The 15,679-nt window shown below is 41.3% G+C and overlaps 1 protein-coding gene across 3 annotated transcripts in view; it reads right to left on the reverse strand.

Moving 5' to 3' along the window:
* tbc1d12b (TBC1 domain family, member 12b) overlaps positions 1 to 15,679 on the reverse strand; it is an 81,701-nt gene that overhangs the window by 38,809 nt on the left and 27,213 nt on the right. The window lies entirely within an intron of this gene.

The following is a 15,679-nucleotide window of genomic DNA, read 5'->3' on the forward strand; positions in this document are numbered from 1 at the left end:
AGTACTAAATCTTTCAACTATGATAGTGGTCACATAAACAAAGTAAACTAATAGTTTAAATCAAAGATAAAGTGCCACTAGGATTTGGATCAATTTAACGCTGATAAGGCTCTCATCCAAACGGCAGTACTTGGAACAGCCGGTGTCAATGAAGTGCAAATTCAAATGTATTGGCACATGAATGTGAAAGCACATCATTGTACTTCTGATCAGGATTTGGACTTTAAATTGAAAAAATAGATCAAGAAAAATTCCACAGAAAAAGAACAAAACATTATCCTAGCAACTACAGACCCTACCTGGATGGAGACCTGCAGAGTTCACAAGAAGTTCTAATATTTTTCAACGTACTTACACTAACAAAACATGTTTGGAATACACTGTATAAAAATTACTAGATCGGCAACAATGTTAATAATGTTGTGATTGTATTCAATTATAGTATACTCTGCCTTCATTTAAGCAGAGGCATGCAAACCCTCTTACACAAAGCAAAACAAACATTCTTGCTTTTAGTGTTTATCACTTCACTTTATGATTTTGTCTTATGCATGTGCATCAACAATTCATTGTTATATATTCAGTCAAGTAAAGTACCAGGCAGTCAAATCAACCACAGGATGTTTCATTAGTATATTCATATTGTAAATTACTACAGTACAGGAACGCAAGGAAAACCAAAAGGAGTGAGTTGAAGTGTTAACCTCAATATTCTCTACAAATGTTAAACAGCACCATTCGAAAATTCTACTACAGCCCTTAAATAGCTAATGCCAAATGAGATCACAATCACACATCCTCCTTCTACAGGATTGTCAGAGTCGCTGAGACAATTTATATTTTTCATTCAGTTGATATTCACTTGAAGATCCTTAACCAAAAGAAAATCACATTACAAAACTGTAGAGCACAAGGCAGATATATGTAAATCAAAGTTTCACTTTAGAAACTGCACTGGCCGAATTCAGCTACAGCAATGTGACTATTACAGAAGGAGTGAACTTGAAATTACATGTTGTTTTACATTTCCTCAAAGTCAGAATTATTTTGAAGTGTCGTCACTGTACCAACAAAATGTTGCAGCCAATTTGCACACAGCATAATCCTAGGAATAAGGTCATAATTCATTAAGAATTCTGCATGTAGTGGTTCACAGCTCCCAGTACTAAATCAGATTGTGCGAGTCTAGACTCAACGTCTTGAAGAAAGTTTGAACCCATCACTATCTTACTCAGGTGGTGAGATTGCAACACATCAACCATAGATATTCACGGACTTGATCTGGAGGGAGGGTGGGTGTGAAAAATAGCTGGAAGCTTTCATTCCTAAACACTTCACGAATGTCACTAGTTCAAATTATGCCTGCCTAAGTATTGACAGAATAAGGATTCAGCTTAAGTGCACCTCCCCATTTTCTTCACTAAATAATGCCTTCAGCATGCTCTAAACACAAACCCAACTTCAACTGAATAAGTTTCCATTATACATGGAGTCATACTAGAAACAAGTTATTGTCTTTACAAAAACAGAAAACAAGAATAAAACTGGTGTGCAAGATTAGCCAAGCAATTGTAAGCTCCAAAAATAGTGACAAAAACTGCAGTAATCAAATCTGGTTAATTTTCCTAACTTGACATTTGAATGCAGACCCTTCCAGTTTTTCAACAAGATTCTCAAAACTATGATGAGGCAAAATGTCCTATTGTTGATTCATTTATTATTCATTGAGTGGTGCTACATATAATGTTCACATCTCTCAAATGTACTTGAGATGGTGGTGGTCAGCCACATTTTGAACCAGTGATGTCCATGTAACATAGGTAGGCCAATTCTGCAAGGAACTGTTTCAGGATTTTAATCCAGAAACATTTCCGATACATTAGGACGAGTAAAATGGGGTAATGCTCAATGCCTTTCTCTGCTCTCTTCTTGGTTATTTCTATTGTACTGTCCCCAGGATAGTCTGTTACAGACTAGGCAGTGGTTGGATCAAATATTCCTATTATAGAGCCCTCCCTCACTGCACTGAGTGGAAATTAACAAATAGTAACCAACACATCAATAGCTATTAATTGCAAACTGTAACCAAAACAATTTAGCCTATAACACAACATTTATGTAATAACTGACGCAGAGAATAGTGTCTTCATTTAGCAATAGCAAATCCATTCTTTAGTTCCATTTAAAACACTTCTTCACATTCACCATAATCTCAAAAATAGAGAAACCACCAATTACTCTCCAGAACCTCACCCAATATTTAAATGATCACTTTCAGAACAGAGTTTGCACATATACAAATCTCCAACTCCCTTTCACACCAAAGTTCTTGAATGCTGTCTCAATCATTCCTCAAATTCCAAGTTCAAATCCTTTCAAACAAGTCCATTACACTACTCTAGTTCCAAAAACTAAAATTTTTGATAAAACTTTATTCTCTAACTCCAAAGAAGTTATTGCAGCCCTCCTCATGCCGCTTCAGTTTGAAGATTTTAATGCAGTTGACCACACCTTCCTCCAAGGCCTCAGCATATTTGTACCAGAACTTGGAAGAACAGAACTTGTTTGGTTCGATCCTTAAATCATTCTTTTATAAATCATAGCAAGATGATCAAATACAATGCTGTTTCTCCTCCCCCTTAGCTGCAAACCTTGTTGGCATCCTATTAATTTCTATATTGTCCCAGGTGACATCATCCAAAAACATGAGATACATGAATACTAATGCTATAACAACCAGTTCTACTCATGATTGCACCACTCTTGTCAGGACCGGTTACCCAATATTGAAAACTGCATGTACAGAAATTTCCTCCAATTACTCACCCACAAATATCATTCAACTATTAACACCATTATACTCCCTGGCAACAGTTGAAGGCTAAACCAAAATTCTTGTAACCTTATAGTCATAACAAAATGAGTTTCTAACCATGACTGGATTCACACCATCAATATTACTCATTCATGCTTCTATCTCTAAGATCACAGTCTTCCCTTTCTCAGCTCACATCCAAATCTTTGTTAGCTTTAGACTTGACTTTTCGAACCACTTTCTCTCTTCCATAAACTTGACGCTATCCAAAACCTGGCTCATGCCAAGTTGATCATCCATCACCTTCATGCTCAATGGCCTACACGAACTCCCAATCAGACAACTCTGCAATGTTAAAAATCTGAAATAATTATCTCCACTGCCTTATCCTCACCCTACTCTAATGTCCTCCAGTTCCGCAGCCCTTGAGCTTCCTTTGCGTATTGAATTCTGATCTTAAGCATGTCCAGTTTTAATTCTATGCTGCAGATGTCACAGCCCTCAGCTATGCAAATCTATACCATCTGGCTTTCTACAGCTTTCTGTCTTAAACTTTAGTTTTTTTTGAGTAGGCTTTTCATCCAATATCTTTCTCTTAATATAGTCTTGCTTAACAACATCACATTGTAATGTTTTACGTTAAGGACACAACATGAATACATGTCACAATCACTGTTTGAATTCAATGCATGTCAGATGAGACTAAATACTAGCATATTATCTAAATGGTGAGGGGTTGCAAAGCTTGGAGATGAAGTCAGACCTGGGGGTTTGAGCGTTTGAATCAGTTAGTATGCAGGTACAGTAAATGATCAAGAAAGGTAACAGTATACTATAATTTATTGCAGAGCAATTGAATTCAAGTGCAGGGAGATTTTCCTTCTCTTAAACAGGGCATTGGTAAGACCATATCTGGTGTACTGTCAAGTACTTACTGGTCACTGTACCTTTGGAAGGGTGTTAATATGCTGTAAGAAGTTCAAGGTTTACTCGACTAACACCCGAAAGGAGCAGATTGCCTTTGAAGAAAGGCTTGTCAGGCTAGGCCTGTATCCTCAGAGTTCAGAAGAGTCTGAAATGACTCAACTGAAACATAAAACTGAGGACTTGACCAGATAAATGTGGAAACGAGGTTTCGTCTTATGGGAGAATTGAGAATTAGGGGGTCATAGTTTAAACTAAGAGGTCATCAATTTAAGATGGAGACAAGGTTAAAACAAAATTCTGAGTGAATCTTTGGAATTGCCTTTCTCAAAGGGCAGGATATGCAGAATCTTAAAAATACTTTTAAGGCAGAGACAGATAGATCCTTGATAACCAAGAGGATTAAAAATTTTTGGGAATATGCAGGAATGTAGAGATGATGTTAAAATCACATCAGCTTTTCTTTTCTACTCCTGTTTAGTTCTAAACACTACCTTTCTATTCACAAATTAGAGAACAATGTGTTACAATGTGAGCCTGGGACGCAGATTTTCGCAGAGAATTCAAGTTGTATATTCGGTTTTATTCCCGTGCAATACATAATTTGATTTTATTTGCTCCACTATTCATGGCCACGTTTTCAGCTGTTAACACATCAAAGCTCCAGGTGAATCTTCCTGAACCTCTCCCATCTCAGATAAGATGATCTGAAAGTCTCCTTCCTCAAACAAGTTTTTGATTATCTCTGCACTATTATCTTCTCATAGCTCGGTATTAATCTTTCTGTAATATTTTTGAAGCACTTAAGGATGTTTTATTACATTGAATGAGCTATGCAAATTCCACGTTATAGAATCAGAGATGTAAAGCATGGAAACAGACCCTTTGGTCCAACTTGTCTCTTTGCACTCGGTGGTATAGTGGATAGTGAAGATTCTCAAATTTTGGTGTCATCGGCCAACTTACTAAACATTCCTCTTATACTCACATCCAATCATTTATATAACATGACAAAAAGCAGTGGACCCAGCACCGAACCTTGTGGCACACCACTGGTCACAGGCATCCAAGCCAAAAAACAACACTCCATCACCCTCGGTCTCCTACCTTTATGCCAATTTTGCATCCAAATGGCTCGGTTATTTTTGATTCCACGTGATTTACCCTGGTTAATCAGTCTACCATGCTGAACCTTGTCAAATGCCTTGAATTCCATTCAGACAACATCGCTCCTTTGCCTTCAACTTTGTCACTTCTTCAAAGAACTAAATCATGTTAATGAGACATGATTTCCCATACACAAAGCTATGTTGCCTATCCTTAATCAGTTTTGCCTTTCCAAATACATGCAGATCCTCTCCTTCAGAATCCCCTTCAACAACTAACCCACTATTGGCATCAGGCTCACCGATTTATACATCCCTGTTTTTTTTTTCTCACCACCTTTCTAGCTTCCCATAAAATTTGGGATATACCTGATAACATCATGGGGATTTATTCACCTTTTTGTATTCTAAGACATTCAGCGCCACCTCCTCCAATGTGGACACTAAGGCACCACTATTTCTCCAAGTTCTCAAGCTTCCATTTCCTTCTCCAAAGTAAATACAGACGCAAAATACTCATTTAGTATCTCACCCATCTCCTGCAGTTCCACACGATAGCCTTATTGATCTTTAAGTGGGCCTATTCCCTTCCTAGTTACTCTGCTGCCCTTAAAATTTGTAGGATCTCTTTGGATTCTCCTTACACCTTCTGGACAAGGCTTTCATGCTCCCATTTTGCCCTTGTTAATTTACAACAATGAACATTCACATTAAATTTAGGTGGAAGTAAATAAATAGTACTTGACAGTCAAGGTGAGCATATAATTGCAACTAAGATAACAAAGTGTGAAGCTGGATGAACACAGCAGGCCAAGCAGCATCTCAGGAGCACATAAGCTGACGTTTCGGGCCTAGACCCTTCATCGGAAAGGGGGATGGGGAGAGGGTTCTGAAATAAAAAGGGAGAGAGGGGGAGGCGGATCAAAGATGGATAGAAGCGAAGATAGGTGGAGAGGAGGGGAGGGGATAGGTCAGTCCAGGGAGGACAGACAGGTAAGGGGTCAGGGGAGGGAGGGACAGGGTCCCGGTCAAAGTAGTAAGCGTGGAGGCGAAGGCGGCGGAAAAAACTGCTCAATGTCCAAACGTGACTGGTATTCGTTATGTGTGGGTGATGGGGGAAAAACGTGAGCCCCTTGCTCAGGACTGACCGTTCGTCCTGAGTCAGTGGGAGGTCTGGGGGGGATGGTGAAGATGCGGCAGGGCTCAGTGTGGCCATCTTCTCTGGGGTTGCTGGCGGCTGTGGGCGGACTGCCGCTGTCTATGGCAGTGGGCGGAATTCTGTCGGTGGTGGGCAGAGTGCCGCTGTCTTCGGGGGTGGGCAGAGTTGCGTCAGCGGTGGGCGGAGCTGCGTCGGCACCAGCGGTGGGTGGTGCTCCATCAGCAGTGGGCAGTATGGCGTCGGCGGTGGGAGGAGCGGGGTGGGCGGTAGCAGCAGCGGTGAGGGTGATGTTTGTGGTGTTAGTTCTGGATGTGGAGGCGGTGACTGCAGCACCGGTTGGTTCGTTTGTCCCCCTCCACCCACATGTCAACAAATAGCCAGCGCCAGGGGAACCCCGCCCACAGCCGCCAGCAAACCCAGAGAAGACAGCCACACTGAGCCCTGCCGCATCTTCACCATCCCCCCAGACCTCCCACTGACTCAGGACGAACGGTCAGTCCTAGGCAAGGGGCTCACGTTTGTCCCCCTACAACCACACATCAACGAATACCAGTCACGTTTGGACATGGAGCAGTTTTTCCACCGCCTTTGCCTCCACACCTGCTTCTTTAACAGGGAGCCTAACTCTCCCTCCACTGACCCCTTACCTGTCTGTCCTCCTTGGACTGACCTATCCCCTCTCCACCTTCCCACCCATACTCTCCTCTCCATCTATCTTCTCCTCTATCCATCTTCGGTCCGCCTACACCCCTCTCCCTATTTATTTCAGAGCCCTCTCCCCATCCTCCTCTCTGAAGGGTCTAGGCCCGAAATGTCAGCTTTTGTGCTCTGAGATGCTGCTTGGCCTGCTGTGTTCATCCAGCTCCACACTTTGTTACCTTGGATTCTCCAGCATCTGCAGTTCCCATTATCTCTGATATAATTGCAACTTACTTGTTCTCGGTCACTTTTAAACAAACAATCAGGATAGCATATTTGCCCAACTTTTCAGCTTTAGAATCTTGTCTAGATCATCTCAATCAAATGGGTTCGAGTTCTCTGATAGAAGCCTCATACATGGAAAATTTAAACGTTAAGGTCATTTCCCACCCGCTCCCCCAACCCAAGCCAAAAGCCAGGAATTAACTGATTAATGGATAATGTTTTTGAGGCACTAATAATAGTGCTTGATTTGGCCCCAAATTATTTCTACTCTATTCCACTGCAGTATCAACACCTAAAAAAGCTCACACTCTAACATTTATTTTAATATTACCAATTGTGATACTTGGTTTTTTTTCAGGTAAAATGTATGAAATCACTACAAGACTTCAATTGAAATCCTGTGGTATTACTCTAAACACCACTGAAAAATTTGCCATATAGTCTCGTTGAATGTCATTGTTGCGATCTTCATTTTTTCAATCTTCATGTTGGTTTTACTAGGAGCTACATAATCATTCCACAAAGAATAAGCATTAGTTCTGAAGAGTGCATCTGATATGCCACATTTTAGAAATGTTTTGGTAATATCAGGATCATGTTCATTTCCTGTTTCTATGACTCATCAGCAAAGTTGCTTGTGGGGATGTTTATATTTTTGCCTTGAATGATTTCTTTCTCATCCTTCAATGCTCAGCTGTTCCACATTTTCCATGTATTGTGCTGAGAAGTTCACACATACACACCCAAGGGCTGAACACTCATAAAATCACCAGAAAGAAATGCCAAAATCAGTGTTGGTTGATTTCACATCACAAACTACATCGTTAACAAGTTGGGATTCAAACATATCCTCAACGAGCAAATTTTTTCCATGTGGAACAACACATGGTTTTATATTTCACACTTCATGACATGAATCACAACACTTTTCTGAAATTCCTCTTTGGTAGAGGTGTGTTTTTGAATACCACAATCAACTTTAAATTTGTGCAACCAAGAAACACAATGGAATTTTTGCTAAATGCAGGTTGAGGGACAGGTAGTGTTGAGGTAGCACAAAGGCTGCAGAAGGACTTCAACAGTACAGGAAAGTGGGCACAGAAGTGGAACACAATGTGAGAAAGTGCAAGGTTATGCATTTTAGAGGGAATAATAGAGATGTAGACTATTTTCTAAAGGAGGAAAGACTTTGGGCATCTCAAGCACAAAAGGATTTAGGCATCCTAGTTCAGGATTCCGTTAACTAAATGAACTGTAGTAATTAACTGGTTCATGATTAATAATCACATTGATTCCTGAAAAACAAAAGGTTGATTTTTAACACATAGGTTAGTGAAGTTAGGAAAGCAGGGACACGCTGATGAGATACTGAAGTGTGGAGCTGGAGGAACACAGCAGGCCAGGCAGCAGAGGAGTGGGAAAGTTGACGTTTCGGGTCAGGATCCCTCTTCAGAAATGGGGAGGGGGAAGGGAGTTCAGAAATAAACAGAGGGGTGGGGCTGGAGAAAGTAGATGGGATGGTGATAGGTAAGTGCATATAGGGAGTGGTGGGGATTGGTCAGTGAGGTGGGAGTGGTGGATAGGTGGGAGAGAAGACAGACAGGTCAAGGAGGTGGGGGATGAGAGGGAGGGTTGGACATGGGAGGAGGCCAGGTGTGGATTTTAAAGGTGGCGAATGTCTAGGCCAACAGCCTGTAGGCTCCCAAGGCAGAACATAAGGTGCTGCTCCTCCAATTTGCAGGTGGCGTCATCGTGACACTGGAGGTGACCCAGGATAGACATGTCACCCCGGGGGGGGGTAAAATATTGCGCAACAGGAAGGTCCTCTCGTTTTTCGCGTCCAGAGCGTAGATGCTCTACAAAACAGTGAGTTTTCACTTGGTCTCAGACGTAGAGGAGGTTACAAGCGGGGTAGTGGACACAGTAGATCAAGCTGATCGATGTGCAGGTGAACCCCAGTCTCATGTGAAAGGTTCGTTTTGTGCTTTGAACAGAGGTGAGAATGAGGTGTCAGGGCAGGTGTAGCACTTCTTGCTGTTGCAGGGAAAGATGCTGGGGGTGGTGGATTCAGAGTAAGTAGTCCCTACGAAAGACAGATAGGGGTGGGGAGGCAATATCTCTTTGGTTGTGGGGTTGAATTATAGGAGGAAGTAGTGGCGGAGAATGATACTCAAGATGTGGAGGTTGGTGGGGTGATGTGCGAGGACTAGGGGATTGAATCTCTATTTTGTTGGGGAAGAGGCAATGTGAGGGCAGAGACGCAGGAAATGCAAGTGATGCAGTTGCGGGTCACCTGAGGTGATAAAATTGTGAATGGCTTGAGAGATCATGTTTTGGTGGTCAGGGATGGGGTCTTGATAGAGGGGGCAGTAGGAGGCAGCAGAGTTGGCACCTGGCTTCAGCTACGTAAAGGTCCATGCACCCACCATTCCACTACTGCGCCCCCCTCATCTGCAGGTGTGATGAGGTGGTTAGGGTTGCAGCAAAGGGAGCTGAGTGCTGCATGTTCTGTGGTGGAGAGAATGGAATGAGTGAGAGGGGTAGATAGGATGAGGCAATCAATATTGTGATGGCAGGTGGAAAAGAAGAGGTCAAAGAAGCGACACACTGATTAGGTTGTATAAAGTTCTGGCCAGACCGAATTTGAAACAGAGATTGAGAGCAGTTTTTGGCCCTGAGGATGAATGTAATTGGCATTGGAGGTGGTCAAGACGTGACTTACAAGAATGATCCTGGAATGAATATCTTGTCACGAGGAGCAGTTGAGGACTCTGGGCTAGTGCTCAATGGAGTTAAAAGGGTCAGGGAGGAAGATATCTCATTGGAGCTTACAGAATTCTGAGGCCAGGACAGAGTGGACATGGAGAAGATGTTTCCACTAAGAGGAGTGACTAAGACCAGAGGGCACAACCTCAGTGAAGGGCTCATCCTTTAGAACTGAGATAGGGAGGAATTTCTTCAGCCAAAGGGCAATGAATCTATGCAAAAGTCATTGCCACAGAAAGGTATGGAGGCCAAGTCATTGAGTGCCTTTAAGACAGAAACACGTTGTTAATTGGACAAGGGATCAAGGTTACGGAGAAAAGGCAAAATGGAGCTCAGAAACATCTTAGTCATGGCTGAATGATGGAGCAGACTTGATGGGCTGAATGGCCTAATTCTGCTCTTACATCTTATGGTCTTAAAGTTCTAAGATGGCACCCCCCCCTCTTGAAAAAGGGCATTTTTCCCTCCATTAATTTTGCGAAACAGAAAATGCCCTGTGTTTCATTAGTGTTTTCAATGTAAATTGCTCTCAATGCTGGATGACAATACGGTGGTATTTGACAACTTTATCAGGAGTTCAGTCGGTAATTTTATTTCCTGACAGGGTGCTAAATGTTCCACTTCGCACACCACCTGGCCTGGCCTTGAATCCAAAATACTATCTTTATTCACTTCTCTAACAGGATAGCATCAGATGGCTGCATTTGACCATTTTGCCAAAACAACTTTTTTTCTCCAAATTATATTGAGCTGTATTCATTATTCTTTATGATATATTGCTGGATCACATGATGCACATTAGTCTTGTCATTTGGCTGGGAGATTGTTGCAGAGAGTTAACAAAGTGAAAACCTAAAGGTTGCCATGTGTTTAAATAAAACTGCAGTAATTACTGGCTCATGATTAATAATCACACTGATCCCTGAAAATCTGTGGTTGATTTTACACAAATGCATAACAGCCCTATTGAAATCAAGTAAATTTTTGATGCAAGGCTTTGACCACTACAGAATGTTAACCTATTCTTCTCTTTACACATGATAAAACCAGCTGCATGCCACAAACAGTTGCAGTTTCCTCTATTGTATGTGTCATGAGAGGAATAAGATTTGGCAGCGCAAAACTATAAAACTGCTGTCGAAATTAGTTGCCACAAGGACTGCTGCACTGGCAATGGGGAAAATTCCTACTAGTGAAATTAACTCATGGTTTTTTTAAAGCTAAATTTCTTCAAAGTCAAACTACATCTCAACAAGAGATAACATGGTGTCAAGCTGTATGAACACAGCAGGCCGAGGAGGAAAGCTGATGCTTTGGTCCTAGACCCGAAGTGTCAGCTTTCGTGCTCCTGTGATGCTGCTTCGCCTGCTGCATTCATACAGCTCTACACCATGTTACCTCAGATTCTCCAGCATCTGCAGTGCCTACTATCTCTCAACAAGAGGTCTGTAATTTTGTACAACTAGTGAAGCAAGATGCCAAAACTTCAAGTTGAAGGACAAAAGTGCTTACTTCTTAATCACTGGACAGTCTTAAAAAAAATTAAATTTGGATAGCACTTGTCCATGCAATCGGGCAGTCAAGAGTGCTCTTCGTTTTCAACATTCCTTTTTGAAAAAAATGCAATAGACATGCCAATTTTTTTTGTCTGATGAATAATTTCCACCCAAGAAAAATGCATAAATCATTGATGCCAAATAGTGCTTACTTCATTCATGGAAATAATTATCATTCATTTGTTCCCACATCGATTTCCTGCATTGCCGCTTGGAAACAATGGGACTAATATTTTGCATTCAGTGCTGGTATTGCATTTACTAGCAGGGCCAGTCACACTAAGTAATACTACTTCCAAACTTAAGGTGATAAATTGCACATTGTAAACAAAATATATTTGAAATATTGGATGTTGTTTGATGCATTCTGCCCATAGACAAAAAGATGCCTCTTTTGTTGGCTTCTCTCTAATACTTGCAATGCCTTCTAACCTTACAGGCACACATTTTCTCATGGTCTCTCCATTTTTCTATTCATTCATGTGAGTTGAAGGTTATTGACAAGGTCAACATGTTTTGCTTGTCCGCAATCAATCACCCTTGAAGGTTGAACTGCTGCAGTCCATACGGTCCTGGATTTTGAACCAACGAAACCTTAGGGGTTAGGCATCATTAGGAAGTCAAAGACACCTAAGTGACTGGGCAATTCGGGCTAGAGTTTGGGGAGTAGAGTGGGGTCTCCTTGGAGTTAAGATAACAAAGTGTGAAGCTGGATGAACACAGCAGGCCAAGCAGCATCTCAGGAGCACAAAAGCTGACGTTTCGGGCCTAGACCCTTCAGAGAGGGGGATGGGGAGAGGGTTCTGAAATAAATAGGGAGAGGGGGGAGGCGGACCGAAGGTGGAGAGAAAAGATGATAGGTGGAGGGGAGAGTATAGGTGGGGAGGTAGGGAGGGAATAGGTCAGTCCGGGCAGGACGGACAGATCAAGGAGGCGGGATGAGGTTGGTAGGTAGGAAATGGAGGTGCGGCTTGAGGTGGGAGGAGGAGGTAGGTGAGAGGAAGAACAGGTTAGGGAGGAGGGCACGAGCGGGGCTGGTTTTGGGGTGCAGTGGGGGGGGGGGGGGGAGGAAGATGGGGAGATTTTGAAGCTTGTGAAGTCCACATTGATATCATTGGGCTGCAGGGTTCCAAAGCTTGTCCCTGCCTCCCTAACCTGTTCTTCCTCTCACCTATCCCCTCTTCCCACCTCAAGCCGCACCTCCATTTCCGACCTACTAACCTCATCCCTCCTCCTTGTCCGTCCTCCCTGGACTGACCTATCCCCTCCCTACCTCCCCACCCATACTCTCCTCTCCACCTATCTTCTTTTCTCTCCATCTTCGGTTCGCCTCCCCCTCTCTCCCTATTTATTTCAGAACCCTCTCCCCATCCCCGTTTTCTGATGAAGGGTCTAGGCCCGAAACATCAGCTTTTGTGCTCCTGAGATGCTGCTTGGCCTACTGTGTTCATGCAGCTTCACACTTTGTTATCTTAGATTCTCCAGCATCTGCAGTTCCCACTATCTCTCCTTGGAGTTAATCAAGAGAGACACTACAGGGGCCTGTGAACACGGTTAAGAGAGTTTACAATGTCCATTTGATTTTATTTTGGTTTAAAATGTAGTAATATTGAATTCAAGAACATAAGAATATTTGAACCTGATTGACCCAAAACTGAATAATATCACCATATTGAAGCCAGCTCTTCTACTTCACTTAATTTGATTACTATAATGTTACATGTCAACTAGTTTAACAGAAGGAATTTATACTGTTTGTAAGGAAAAAAAAAGTTGTGTCCTGCATTTCTTGGAGATTCATATGCAGTTATTAATAAAAAAATGTAAAATTAAGTTCACAAATAGGGCCAGAATTTTAAATTATTTTATCAGTAGTCAATGATCACATTCTGGTTACTGGCTTGAAACAGAATTGTCACCACGCACTTAGCTCAGTACAAAAACAGTGACACTATACTACGATCATTCAATAAAGTTTATAACAAATATATCTAGAACTGAAGACTAAGCGAAAGAAAACCAAATTATTCAACTAAATCTGCTTGACATCCCGAGTAATCAGTTACATAATGGCAATATGATCTTAGAGATGATTGTTATTTTGACTGGAAAGAAGTGATGGCACTACGGTGATGCTAAGCAAAGCTAGAAAATAAAGAAATTTAAAAGGGCTGCTGTCAATTCACCCAAAATTTAGGTACTCACATTTGGAGGAGCAAAGTCATAGCAATACAAAATCAAAATAATTATTCATTTGGTTGCAATGCTGGAAGCACAAAATTGCAAATGAGTAGTAGGCTCTTCAGTGCTTGGATAGCCTTGAACAACTCCATTGTCCTGATCCCACACCGCTCTCATCATTCCATTATGTACTCCTGCCACATCCTATTTTGTCCCACAAGTATGGCTTCTTGTCTGCATCTTGATATCAGCTGTTCCTCACTACTCCAGCAATTCTTAGTCTTATTTCAAATTTCCAGCATCTGGAGTATTTTATTTTTGGGAATGTGCAACTGTGTCTAAAATTACTTGCTGCTAGTAAAGCATCACCAGTATTCCAAAGACCATGCAACTGCCAGTGCACAAGACCTTTAAAAGATCACAAACTTTGTGAAGTACTCCAAGAGCTTGTAGTCACGTGCCCTTTTGTCATACAGACATTCATACAGACATTCATACAGACATTCATACAGACATTCATACAGACATTCATACAGACATTCATACAGACATTCATACAGACATTCATACAGACATTCATACAGACAGCAACAGTAATACCGTTTTATTTGATGAAAAAATGCTCATCATATACTTGAGGAATATGCTGACTTTTAGACTTAAAGAAAAACTGAATCGTCTTATCTCTGAATAGCTACAGATATGGCTACAGGAATACCATTTAGCCAGGGGCACTAGCTGTTTGAAACATCTTAGTTTCTAACTTTGTAAGGTGAAGTAAATAGTAAAAGGCACCATTACAAACTGGACAAAAAATGTAGTTTTGTTGTTCGTATGTTTTTGATGTGCAGACATCTTAGTCTTCTTTTGCTGATGGTAACTGGTGTAATCCAAATTTATAGTCAGTCATTTTCATATTTCATAGTGATATATCTGCATTAAAATAATTTACAAACTAATTTGAATGAAGACCATAAAATTTTGTTCAATTTTCCCCGCAGCATGTAATAAGTAAAATAATAAGCATAGAAACTAAGCCAGCTAAAATATTAATCAGTACTAAAGAAATGCATTAGAATACATTCAAAGCACTTCTGCCTAAAATGGCAGCATTGGAATACTATTGGCTACCATTCCAGAGAAGCTACTGACTGGGAAATATTTATATTTAGAACTATCCTTTAATGAACTGCAACAGGTCTTTAGAGAAAAGGCAAAAGTAGTTAAATTAGGTTTGAAAATTATTTTTCAAGGGTATTATCAACTACTTGACACACCTGGCCTTGGGAGTTCTCTGCGTATGCCGTGGATTGCTGAGAATAGCTTTTTCCACTGCTAACCGGAACTAAAGACCCCTTACCCAATATGGACAGAACCAATGTCATATGCAAGATCCCGTGCAAAGACTGCGACAAACACTACATTGGACAGACAGGAATGAAACTGGCCAGAACAATACATCAACACCAACTAGCAACAAAAAGACACGATTACTTACTCGTCTCCATTCACACAGATAAGGAGAATCACCGGTTCAATTGGGACAACACAAGGGTCACAGGACAGTCCAAACAGAGACAAGCACGAGGATTTGTACAGGCTTGGTTCTCCACCAAGAAGACCAAACATGTAAAATTAGACCTTATTTATACACACCACTGCGAAGAAAAACTGGAAATGAGGTAACCAATTCCAACAGATCCCAGAGTTTAAATACCAGGCAGGAAAACACAACAGCGTTTCATCAAAGGCTGCACTAATAATGTTATCCAGCAGGCGAACGAAACGTCTGCGAACTAACAAACCAGCTCGGCGAGTGAACCACTCACAGCATCCACAGCCAGGCTACAAATCTACTGAAGAATCAAATAACTTCCTCCAGTTATGAAGAAATTGAGTGCTGTGTTTTAAAAACAGCGAAACACAGGTGTTTACCCAGAAAACACTGAAGCTAATCTATCACTTGGCACAGAAAGCTGACTGTAGAAAATCAAGTTCATTTAAGTCAAGCAAGACAATCCATTAAATGACCAAAGTCACAGCATGTTCAGCCATCTGCATTACTCAAACCTGTACAGATTGATTTAAGTGAATCTGATTCTTCACAGATATCTGAACACTTACTGAAATAAAGTCACTTAATTCGTACTTGACATCACATTAACCAATATTTTCACTGACCACATTTGAAAGAATTGGAAAATCGCATGCAAACACATGAAAAAAGTCACAGTTACCTATATCGTGT

This window comes from Stegostoma tigrinum, chromosome 20 (assembly GCF_030684315.1).
Source record: "Stegostoma tigrinum isolate sSteTig4 chromosome 20, sSteTig4.hap1, whole genome shotgun sequence".
Classification (NCBI taxonomy): Eukaryota; Metazoa; Chordata; class Chondrichthyes; order Orectolobiformes; family Stegostomatidae; genus Stegostoma; species Stegostoma tigrinum.